This window comes from Cuculus canorus, chromosome 28 (genome assembly GCF_017976375.1).
Source record: "Cuculus canorus isolate bCucCan1 chromosome 28, bCucCan1.pri, whole genome shotgun sequence".
In the NCBI taxonomy this organism is placed as follows: Eukaryota; Metazoa; Chordata; class Aves; order Cuculiformes; family Cuculidae; genus Cuculus; species Cuculus canorus.
In genome coordinates this window covers 2,463,625-2,474,804 of record NC_071428.1, presented here as the reverse complement: position 1 = coordinate 2,474,804, position 11,180 = coordinate 2,463,625, and positions in this window count along the sequence as shown.

Genomic DNA, 11,180 nt, shown 5'->3' with positions numbered 1-11,180 from the left:
TGAGGAGGCCCTGGCCCAGGTTGCCCAGAGCAGTGGTGGCTGCCCCATCCCTGGAGGGGTTCCAGGCCAGGTTGGATGGGGTTTGGAGCCCCTGAGCCAGTGGGAGGTGTCCCTGCCCATGGCAGGGGTGGTACTGGATGGGCTTTGAGGTCCCTTCCAACCCAAACCTTTCCATGATTCTAAGCACAGAAAAAACTCTTTTGACAACCGGACTTTGCATCATCCATGCACTGACAGCAGCGAAGAATGTGATAGCACGAGACCCATAAACACCCCATTAAATGTTTGAGATGAAACTCAATGGGAAAAATGCTGCAGGTGCTGAGAGATGCTGACTTAGGAATTTAGTACAACAAACATGATTGTTTGTTGATTCTTTGATGATTCTTTGAACGCAAACCAGAATAATTCTACAAAGCATTTGTCAGTAGAAACACATTGTTCAGCGTCTGGTGCTGGATAGGATCTATCGGACAAGCTGTTCCCAACTTGTTCCCTTGGTCTAATTAGGGATGTAATATGCTAAGTTTTTATGTTCTGGGATAACAATTTGGTATCCGGAATGTCCACTTCCAGCATTCAGACAGTTCTCCTTCAGGAAAGAAATTAAAGCAATTGAGAACAGATGAGGAGATGATCCCCATGCAATTGCTTGGCTACATACTTTAGGTGGATTTATTACCATACCCAAACACAGAAAACCAAACGCTTTGCTTAGGTGCTGTAGCAAGCAATCATTTATACTATATTCATACAATTTAAGTTGGTAATTTTGGCAAACCAAATGAAGAAAGATGAAGGAAGACTGACGCTTAATCTTTTATACTGTTGTGTGAAATGTTTCTGAAGAGAGAAGTGTTTAATTCTATTCATGTAAGCAGAGCCTAATGCACCACTGCCACAGCAAACCAAGAATTAAACTGTCTGTGAAGGGATAGAATTATCCACCCTACAAAACATCACACCCAGATTGGTGATACTTATGCTTATTATTTTAAGATTTCAGTACAGCGAAAAAGAAAATTCATTTGGAATGCAATGGTAGAGGTAGAAGAAGGAATCCATTCCAGCAGCAATGGAAATGTTTTCCTAAAACATTCTTTCATTCAAAAATCACAGAATCATGGAATGTTTTGGGTTGGAAGGGACCTCAAAGCCCATCCAGTCCCACCCCTGCCATGGGCAGGGACACCTCCTACTGGATCAGGGGCTCCAAACCCCATCCAACCTGGCCTGGAACCCCTCCAGGGATGGGGCAGCCACCACTGCTCTGGGCAGCCTGGGCCAGGGCCTCCCCACTCTCATTGTGAAGAATTTCCTCCTAATGTCTAACCTAAATATTCCCCCTTCCAATTCGAGGCCATTCTTCCTTGTCCTGTCACTACAAGCCCTTGGAAAATGTCCCCCCCAGGTTTATTGTAGCCCCTTCAGGCACTGGAAGGTCACTCTAAGGTCTCCTCAGAGCCTTCTCGTCTTCAAACCGAACAACCCCAACTCTCTCAGCCTGTCCTCATAGCAGAGGTGCTCCAGACATCTGATCACCTGTGGGCCTCCTCTGGACCTGTTCCAACAGTTCCATACGCTTCTTTTATTGGGGATTCCAAACTGGACGCAGTACTCCAGGTGGGTCTCATGAGAGCGGAGTAAAGGGGAAGAATCACCAATTCCATTTGAAGTTTTCTACCTAGTGTTATCCAAACAGCCTCAAGTTGCACCAGGGTTGGTTCAGATTAAACATCAGGAACCATTTCTTCACCAAAAAGGCTATCATGCTGCCCAGAGAAGTCATGGAGTCCCCATCCCCAGAGGTGTCTAAAACAGAGGTGGATGAGGTGCCCAGAGATCTGGTTTAGTAGTGGATAGGTATGGTTCATTCATGATCTCAAAGGTCTTTTCCAACAAAATGATTCTATGAATCTTCATCTTTCATTTACCTCCATTACCCATCTCGAAGCCACTGAGGTGTGTCTGTCTGCACCCTAGGGCTGCGCAACAAGATTGAAGCTTCTCCCCTGGCTTCTTTAAAGGAAAGAACTTCAAAGTTAGTCCCAAATGCTCATTAGTAGTTGAGCCATGCAAAGGGTATAAACTATGCAAATATGGCAAGTATATGGCAAAATTTAATGGGGCACTTGGATAATAACATCCCTTTAAATTTGAGAGTCGCAGTTATTGCCTAAGCAGACAATATTTATTGCTTCAGAAACCAGAGTTATTAATTTTTTCATTAAAAAGTAGTTTTGTGTGTGTCATAATAACCTGTTATAAAACTTCTGGGGCAGATACACAGTTGCTCTAAATTCTTATGATTACAACATAGCAGCACTGGGAAACAAAACAAGGTTGGAATATGGGTTTTTCAGAAAAGACAAACACAAACCATCCACTTGCTGCCAGGAGCTCTGTGTCTGTCCCTGCTGTTACCACAAAAATGTGTTTTATACATATCCTAAGTTATTGCTTCTCTCCCTTTGTCTTTAAGAGCATGTCCTTCTCAACTCTACTAGGAGAAGACTAAGTTGCCTACCTGCAGAGCTAGAGCCATTCATCTGCTCCAGATTCATTGTGAAAATTCACATCCAGTGACCTCAGTGTAAGTGGGTCCCTCAGGACGCAGGAAAGGGTCTAAGACTTGTCCAAAAATCATAGAATCTCAGAATGGTTTGGGTTGGAAGGGACAACAAAGCCCATCCAGTCCCACCCCTGCCATGGGCAGGGACACCTCCCAGTGGCTCAGGGGCTCCAAACCCCATCCAACCTGGCCTGGAACCCCTCCAGGGGTGGGGCAGCCACCACTGCTCTGGGCAACCTGGGCCGGGGCCTCCCCACCCTCATAGGAAAATATTTCCTCCTAAAATCTCATCTCAATCTCCCCCTTTTCAGCTCAAAACCATTCCCCTGGTCCTGTCCCAGCACTCCCTGACCAAGAGCCCCTCCCCAGCTTTCCTGGAGCCCCTTTCAGTGCTGGAAGCTGCTCTCAGCTATCCCCAGAGCCTTCTCTTCTCCAGGTTGAACAACCTCAACTCTCTCAGCCTGTCCTTGGGAGGTGCTCCAGACCTTGGATCATCTCCATGGCCTCCTCTGCACTCACTCCAACAGCTCCATGTCCTTCCTGTGCTGAGGACTCCAGAACTGGACACAGAGTTCCAGATGGGGTCTCAACAGAGTGGAGCAGAGGGGCAGAATCCCCTCCCCTCCCTGTTGGTCCCACCGCATTTGATGCAGCCCAGGACAGAGTTGGCTTTCTGGGCTGCAAACACACACAGCAGCTCATGCTGAGCTTTCTATCCATGACACTGAAAAGCCTGGTGTACTGTAATCACTTCTATTTAAATCTGTTATCTGGACAAAAATGGGTATTTTAGTTCTTATTAAAGAGTAAGAAAGAAAAGGACACAAATACAAAAATAATAAATATAAAATAAAGAAAAAGACGTTTCTAGGCATCCTAAACTGTTCTGATAAATAAATGTCACTCTGCATTCAGGCTTTTGTTGGTCCCTGGGATGCACATTTGTGCATCAACCCTGATTAAAGAGGCTGCCAGTAAGAATGAAGGTGAAAAGCTGCAGCCTCCAAGGATGACAAAGACTTTTTTTGGTCCCCACTTAGCTCATGTTTAGAGTCAAAAGCTGTAGCTGTCAGCCCACAGAAGCCAGGCAGGGAAAGTGTCTTGCATACCCCAAGATCTGCCCTTCCCTACAGACACATTTCCTGTTTGGAGTTGTTTACGTGCTATTTGTTTGCTTCTCTAATAAAGCGGTAACATTTTTTTCTCTGTAAATCCCTTGTAAATTATGAGGTGTGTTGTAGGGATGCCTACGGCAATAACTCTTATCAGGAAGCTCTGCGTCCTCCTTGGATCGAATGCCATATCGCAAGCGTTCATTAATGATTTATATATGCAAAGTGCTGTGTTATTATACTCAAAGTGTCATATTGGCCTCAGACACCCATGAATTGGGTAATAACATCCCTTGAAGATAAACAGATCAAAGTCACGTATGTCACTCCACTGATCAACTCCTAATCAGGTCACGATTCCTTGCCTCTGAATGCTTTTTTGTTTCCTAAATTACATTCATATTCAATCTCAACCCCCTTACAGTCTCTGGTGACCCTGGACTCTCATATCATGGAATCATAGAATCATTAATCATAGGATAGTTTGGGTTGGAAAGGACCTTAAAGATCATCCAGTTCCAACCCCTGTCATGGGCAGGGACACCTCCCACTGGCTCAGGCTGCCCAAGGCCCATCCAACCTGGCCTGGAACCCCTCCAGGGATGGGGCAGCCACAGCTTCCCTGGACAACCTGTTCCAGGGCCTCCCTGCTCTCATGAAGAAATTCCTCCTCATGTCCAGTCTAACTCTGCCCCTCTCCAGTTTATTCCCATTCCCCCTCACCCTATCCCCACAGCCTTTATGAACAGCCCCTCCTCAGCTTTCATGGAGCCCCTTCAGGCACTGGAAGCTGCTCTAAGGTCTCCTTGGAGCCTTCTCCAGGCTGAACAACCCCAACTCTCTCAGCCTGTCCTCGTACGGGAGGTGCTCCAGCCCTCGGGTCATCCTTGTAGTCTCCTCTGGACCAGTTCTGCCCTCAGACAGGTGGTATAATTTTGCAGCAGACAGTCTTAGCAGTCAACAGTTTGGACAAGGCTGATGAGCAGTAAAGACGACTCTCACTCCTAATGCTGGAATTGCATTTGTCATTGGGCTTAATAAAAGCTCTCTTTGCTGGTTTGATGCACAGTCTGGTGAAACTATGCACCTCTTTGGGTGAGATGCTGCCACTGCTGGGGTAAAACCTCACCTTCTGGACAACTGGGAGATTTCGGTATTAGGACCAGAATGATTAAGGTTGGAAAAGACCTCTAACCTCATCCAGTCCAACCATCAGCCCAACACTACCATGCCTACTCCACCATGTCCCAAACTGTCCCATCTAAGCGTTGATGCCCCACCACCTTTCTTTGAAAACCATTTCATTTTCTTAGTTGCTGGAATTTTCCTTTTTTTAAATGATTCATTCAATCTGTGGTCCTCATCATCTAAATTATTCCTGTAAAGCAGAAGCCTTTGTAAAGATCCCAAAGCAATGACAGTCACTGGGAACAGCCCACTGGGAAGTTTCAGATTAAAGTATTTCAAAGCACTTTGCAAACTCTGATTATACATGCAAAACCCTTATTATCATATTTTAAGTATCCTGTGTGATTGCAGTGTTTTAAAAGAGAGTTATAAAGTCACCCTGAAATATGTGTCAAGGTTATTAGTATATTCTCAAGTTGTATTTTAAGGTGCTTGCGTCACACTACATTTTTGTTTGATTTTCATTTGAGAACTGGCTTTGTGCTGCTGCCAAATTTATCAGAACAGGCAACTGAAAGAACTTAGAATCACAGAATGGTTTGAGTTGGAAGGGACTTCAAAGCCCATGCAGTTCCACCCCCTGCCATGGACAAGAACACCTCCCACTGGCTCAGGGGCTCCAAATCCAACCTGTCCTTGAACCCCTCCAGGGATGGGGCAGCCACCACTGCTCTGGGCAACCTGAGCAACAAGTTGCAGAGAAAACCTGAACCTTCTCAGACAGCACTGATTTCTCAGAAGTAGCACAAACAGACTTTCTCTCTCCTATTTATAAGAAAACAGAGATAAGTAATTGTCTAAGCTCACATGACCTCTGCATCTTGCTTAATTTTATTTGCATTTAGGGGTGGGGCCTCAGAAAGAACTGAACCATTTACATTGATAAAGGAACAATGAAGTAAAGACCTTTTATTAAGAGCTTTAATAATGAGTATGGGTATAAACTCGAGAGGGGCAGACTTAGATTGGACATATGGAAGAATTTCTTCACCGCGAGGGTGGGGAGGCCCTGGAACAGTTTTCCCAGGGAAGCTGTAGCTGCCCCATCCCTGGAGGGGTTCCAGGCCAGGTTGGATGGGGCTTGGAGCCCCTGATCCAGTGGGAGGTGTCCCTGCCCATGGCAGGGGGCTAAAAATAGATGATCTTGAAGGTCTCTTCCAACCCAAACTATTCCATGATTCTTGGAGGCCTTTTCAGAGGAGTCAGAAATACGATTTAAGATAAGGATTAGGCTTTTGTATGTCCCTACTGAAAGAACGTGAGCAGAATGCAAAGGTAAGAAAACGTGCAGATCAGGCTGGGCTGACACAAGCAGACAGGGAGCAGAACTCACCCTTGGGAGAAGTAACCTGGGTGGAGAAATAGGACCTCACTCACAAACATCGTCTTTAATCTCTCAACAAATTTAATAAAGTTCCCACAACACAACCTCCTGCTTCTCTTCTTTGTTTTTTTTTTCTCCTCTCTTTAACTCTTCTCTTCAGAAAAACAGATAAATCCATGTTGAGACAATGCTTCCTTGGTGACCAAGCACTACCTAAGGGATGATTTTTGATATAGGCTTTTCATTTAGAGGGTATTATTTTTTTAACAAAGACCATTACTCCATAGCAGGTAATTTGCAGTCATTGGTAATTGCAGATTTCTTAGGTGATATCTTAGGTTTCAAAATGCATAAATGAAGCCATGCGTTTTAACTAGAGATGGTGTCTTAAACATTTCAAGCAGCTTTGAACAACCTGATGCTATTTGCTCAGTTTTGAGAGAGAAAAAGAAAGAGATTTGATTAAAAAAAAGAAAAAAACAACGTTCATGCTTCACTCTAAGTAGGAGTAGGGGAAAGCATAGTTTTAGTAGTTCAATAGGGCTGGAAATTCTGTTGTTTTGTTCAGACTGAGTGGATCTTCCCTACACTGGGACTTATAATCCCTTTGGATGCTTCAGATTCAGCATCAGGTCTTTTATCTTTCCTGTAAACGTGGTTATCCCAGAGAGATGCATTCATACCACTGACCCGGTTGTGGTTGTACACACAATGGGCTGAGCTGTTACACCAAACCCTCAGCTCATTGTGGAAAGAGGACTGGGAGAATGTGGATATAATGGGTCCTCTTAAAACTAAATCATTTATTAAAGCTCAGGTCCGTGTTTCCTTCCCAACAGCCACAGATTTCCTATGTAAAACTGGAAGGGTCATTTCAGGACATGTCAAAAAGCACTTGCAGTACTTTCCGTACTGACAGCCCCTCCCTTAATACCTGCGCATTAAGGTTGCATTTGTAAAAGAGATAGTAATCCCTTCTCTTTTATTTCTCAGGTCTAATCGGTTCCAATGCTCTTTGTTTGGTGTGGCGACTTGCCCTTTGTTTGCCCGATGCGACGCAATCTCAGTTAAGACTTCAAAGAGTTGCTGGAATACAAATCATAAATAATATTATAAATGGCAATGAGGAAAGCCTCTTTTACTCCAGGCTGTTCCATTTGCTCACCAAGTGACCTCTGACAATTCGTTTAGCCTCTGTGTTTCACTATTAAACCTAGATAATAATTAAAATCTGCCAAAGGCAATGAAAAAATGAAGCTGCAAGCGAAGGGGCATTTTATATACTGCCCAAAACTGTGAAGAGAGTGTAAGTCTCAAGGACTCCCATCACGTGCTATGTCACAAGGGGCTGTAAAAAGAGGATGCAGTGAACACCAAGCACTGAGCCAATATTTAGAAAACAGAAGGCCCATAAGAGGAGCACGGATTACGCTAAGCCTGGATTAAAGGCACAAAGTACTTCCACTACAGTATAGTTGGCAGCTAAGGTTTTTCTTGCCAGGCATTTCCAGTTATCTTCCTCTGAAGTTTATTAAAGATCCTATCCAATTTGCCCCAAGCGCTGGTGGAAAAGCCTCCAGGGGGTTTTGTCCTGGTTAAGGGGATGTCCAGGGTCACTCAGCTCACCTGGACACAGGGAAGAAGCTACCACATCACAGTCACCACCACTCTCGGGCTCCTTCACCCATGAGGCTTTCCTGCTGCAAGGCTTAAGCCTGGACCATCACAAGGTGTCTTGATGCTTTGTCTACAAAACTGAGCTGCTGGGGGAATTCCAGTCATTAAGGGATCTGCTGCCTGTGATAGCTTTTCTCCCCAAGAACACAGCCTTTCCTCCCCAAGAACAGAGCCCATGGCGGTTTACAGTCAGGTAAAAACTGGATTTTTTCTTTTACCTACAGGTTTTTCAGGTTTGTCTTCACTTGGCTTCTGAGCAGCACGTTGTGCGAGTTTCGTATTGATACAACCAATCATTTTCTCTAGTTATGGCTAAAATGCAAGAACTAGAACCTTACTAAATTATTTCTGAATGAAAAGAACAAATCCTCCTATGTACATATATGCAAGACTCTTCAGCCAAAGGAATCCTGCTGCACAGCTTTAACATTACGTAGTTCCTCAGTGGCAGAGCAGGGCTTAGGCAGATTAATTAGAGAGGTAAATCTTAGGACGCTCCCACCCACCTTTGCTCCTGTTTTGCCTGAAGCCCTGAAGAAACCTACTTTAAAACTAGATTCCTTCTCCCCATTTCTTATTATAGCCCTAAAAAGACAACGTGGCAAAGGTGTAATAACATTTTAACCAAAAAAAAGAAAACTCAAAACAATGCTAAGAGTGAAATGCAAATCTCCATTTTTACTCCAGACTGTAATTTTTGGCCACCTTCTGGCAAAAAGTGAAGTACTTGCTACAGTCAGAGGTGTTTCCCCTTAGATTAACATGCTCAAAATCAATATAGAATCATAGAATGGTTTGGGTTGGAAGGGAACTTAAAGATCATCCAGTTCCAACACCCCTACCACGACGAGAGACAAAATCAACCCTTTGCCTCCCTGAAGAGCAGTTGCCATCAATGTACAGGAAGGCTTTATCTTATGCATGTTAAGCAGAAGGAGTAGGCAACAAAGGAGCATGTCCAGTAGAAGGTAATGAGGCTGGTGTAGGGTCTGGACCACAAGTTTTATGAGGAGAAGCTGAGGGAATTGGGATTGTTTAGTCTGGAGAAGAAAAGAATGAGGAAAGACCTTATCACCCTCTACAACTACCTCAAAGGAGGCTGCGATGAGGTGGGTGCTGGGCTCTACTCCCAAGCAACAAGGGATAGGAGAAGAGGAAACAGCCTCAAGTTGCTGCAGGGGAGGTTTAGGTTGGATATTGCGAAAAATTTCTTTACTCACAGCATAGTGAAGCTTTGGCAGAGGCTGCCCAGGGGAGTGGTGGAGTCCCCATCCCTGGAGAGGTTCACAAAACATGTAAACACGGCACTTAGGGACATGATTCAGTCAGCATGGTGGGCTTGGGCTGATGGTTGGACTGGATAAGCTTAGATGTCTTTTCCAACTTTAACAATTCCATGATTCTATGAATCTCAGCTGGGTCGCTTTTCTTAGTCCTTCCAGACCCAGAAAACCTCCTGTTAAAGGCTACCAAAATTATTACTTCTCTTTCACAAGATAAAAGCAAAGGGCAGCTGTTTTGCAGTGCTAGGAAGGCAAGATGCCTCCCTTCCTTGCCTTGCAAACTGGGAGGAAGGATTCTTTTGTTCATAATTATTATTTACTGAAAATTTTCCTTCCTATCATAAATTATCCGTAGGTTGGGAGTATGCTAGCAGGGATCCTAAGGCAAAAGTGTTTATGGGAACTCATAAACACAACAAAAGATTTCAGACTGATTCCCAGTCATTTATGCAGAGAAAGCATTGTGCATCAGCTATGCTAATGCACCGCAGCGAGTTGTATTGTAGTTGTTAAGTGTGGTCCCAAATACTTAAGTGATCCCTATCCCTGGCATTACAATAAGATTTTAATTAAGAATACCTTTGATGTATTAAAAAAAAGAAACCGTTTCTGATTGATGAACTGCCACGTTAGGTGACTGTTATGCCAAAGGTCTCCTGGCTACACTGACTCCAGGATTTTTCACTGTTTCCATGTGAACCCTGATTTCCCTCTCCTCCTTTCTCATGGCATTCCTGACATTGATTTTCTCTTTAAAGTGTTTAAAAAAAAAAGAACACTTTTAAATCCACGTCAGGCTCATTCCTGAAAATCTTGACAAACTGACAGCCCCCATTTTCTCAGATCCTTTGGTGGTTTTATGCAAAACTTATGTTTTCTTCGTGTTAAATTCAGTTCTGATCAGTATAGAGTCATTTATCATAGAATCATGGAATGAGCTGGGTTGGAAGGGACCTCAAAGCCCATCCAGTCCCACCCCTGCCATGGGCAGGGACACCTCCCACTGGATCAGGGGCTCCAAGCCCCATCCAACCTGGCCTGGAACCCCTCCAGGGATGGGGCAGCCACCACTGCTCTGGGCAACCTGGGCCAGGGCCTCCCCGCCCACACAGTAAAACATTTCTTCCTAAATTCTCATCCCAATCTCCCCTCTTTCAGCTTAAAATCATTCCCACTTGTCCTATCCCTGCACTCTATTTCTTTTGTACTTCCTCCCCAGCCTCGACCTTACTGTCACAGCAAAACATAGCCTGGATAAAACCACCAGTTTCAGAGTAGAGTCCAGCACAACCTTCCCTTTCCCATAATATTGTCCTTTTCAACCCAGTCAGAAGCTGGAGGAGGGGAGGGGGGGGACACCCAAGGCAGCTCTGTGATTCTCTGTGACTTCACTTTGAGTCAGTGGCAAAAGCAGTGGGTGGCATCTGCCTGCCTTTAATTGCAACATGGTCAAACCCTGCAAAGAGACCTGAAAGAAATCCTCACGCTCCACATAAATCACATGCAAGCGCGATTTGTAAAGACTAAAGTGGATGTTAGATAAACTAGAGCTCTCTCCCTAGGATCCCATCCTACTCAGGGATGTAGTCCTGTGGGGAAAATGGCAAAGGATTTATTGAGTTGTTCTCCTCCTCTGTTAATATTCACTGAGAGGGATAACAGCTCTATACTCTTCAATTTAATGCCCTGTAAGGCATTTCAGAGGAGAAACCTCTTCTATTCCACATGCCAGCATCGGGAAATGAGAGTAAAATGCTGTTCCCTGGTAGCAAAAGGTGCTGCTGATGTTTCCTCGAATCCCTTCCACAAACTGAATTTGAGGGAAGGGGAAAAAAAAAAAACCAAACAAAAGTCTGTTTGATCAACTCACGATATAACTGAAAAGTGGTTAATAAAGTACATCGAGTTCTTTTTGATCCGTGAAAAGTCAAAGTGGACTCTGCCTGCGGGGTGTAGGATGCAGTTAGCACACTATGTGAAGATCGAATAGCTCACAAACACAAACAGCTAGCAAAACAGTTTCA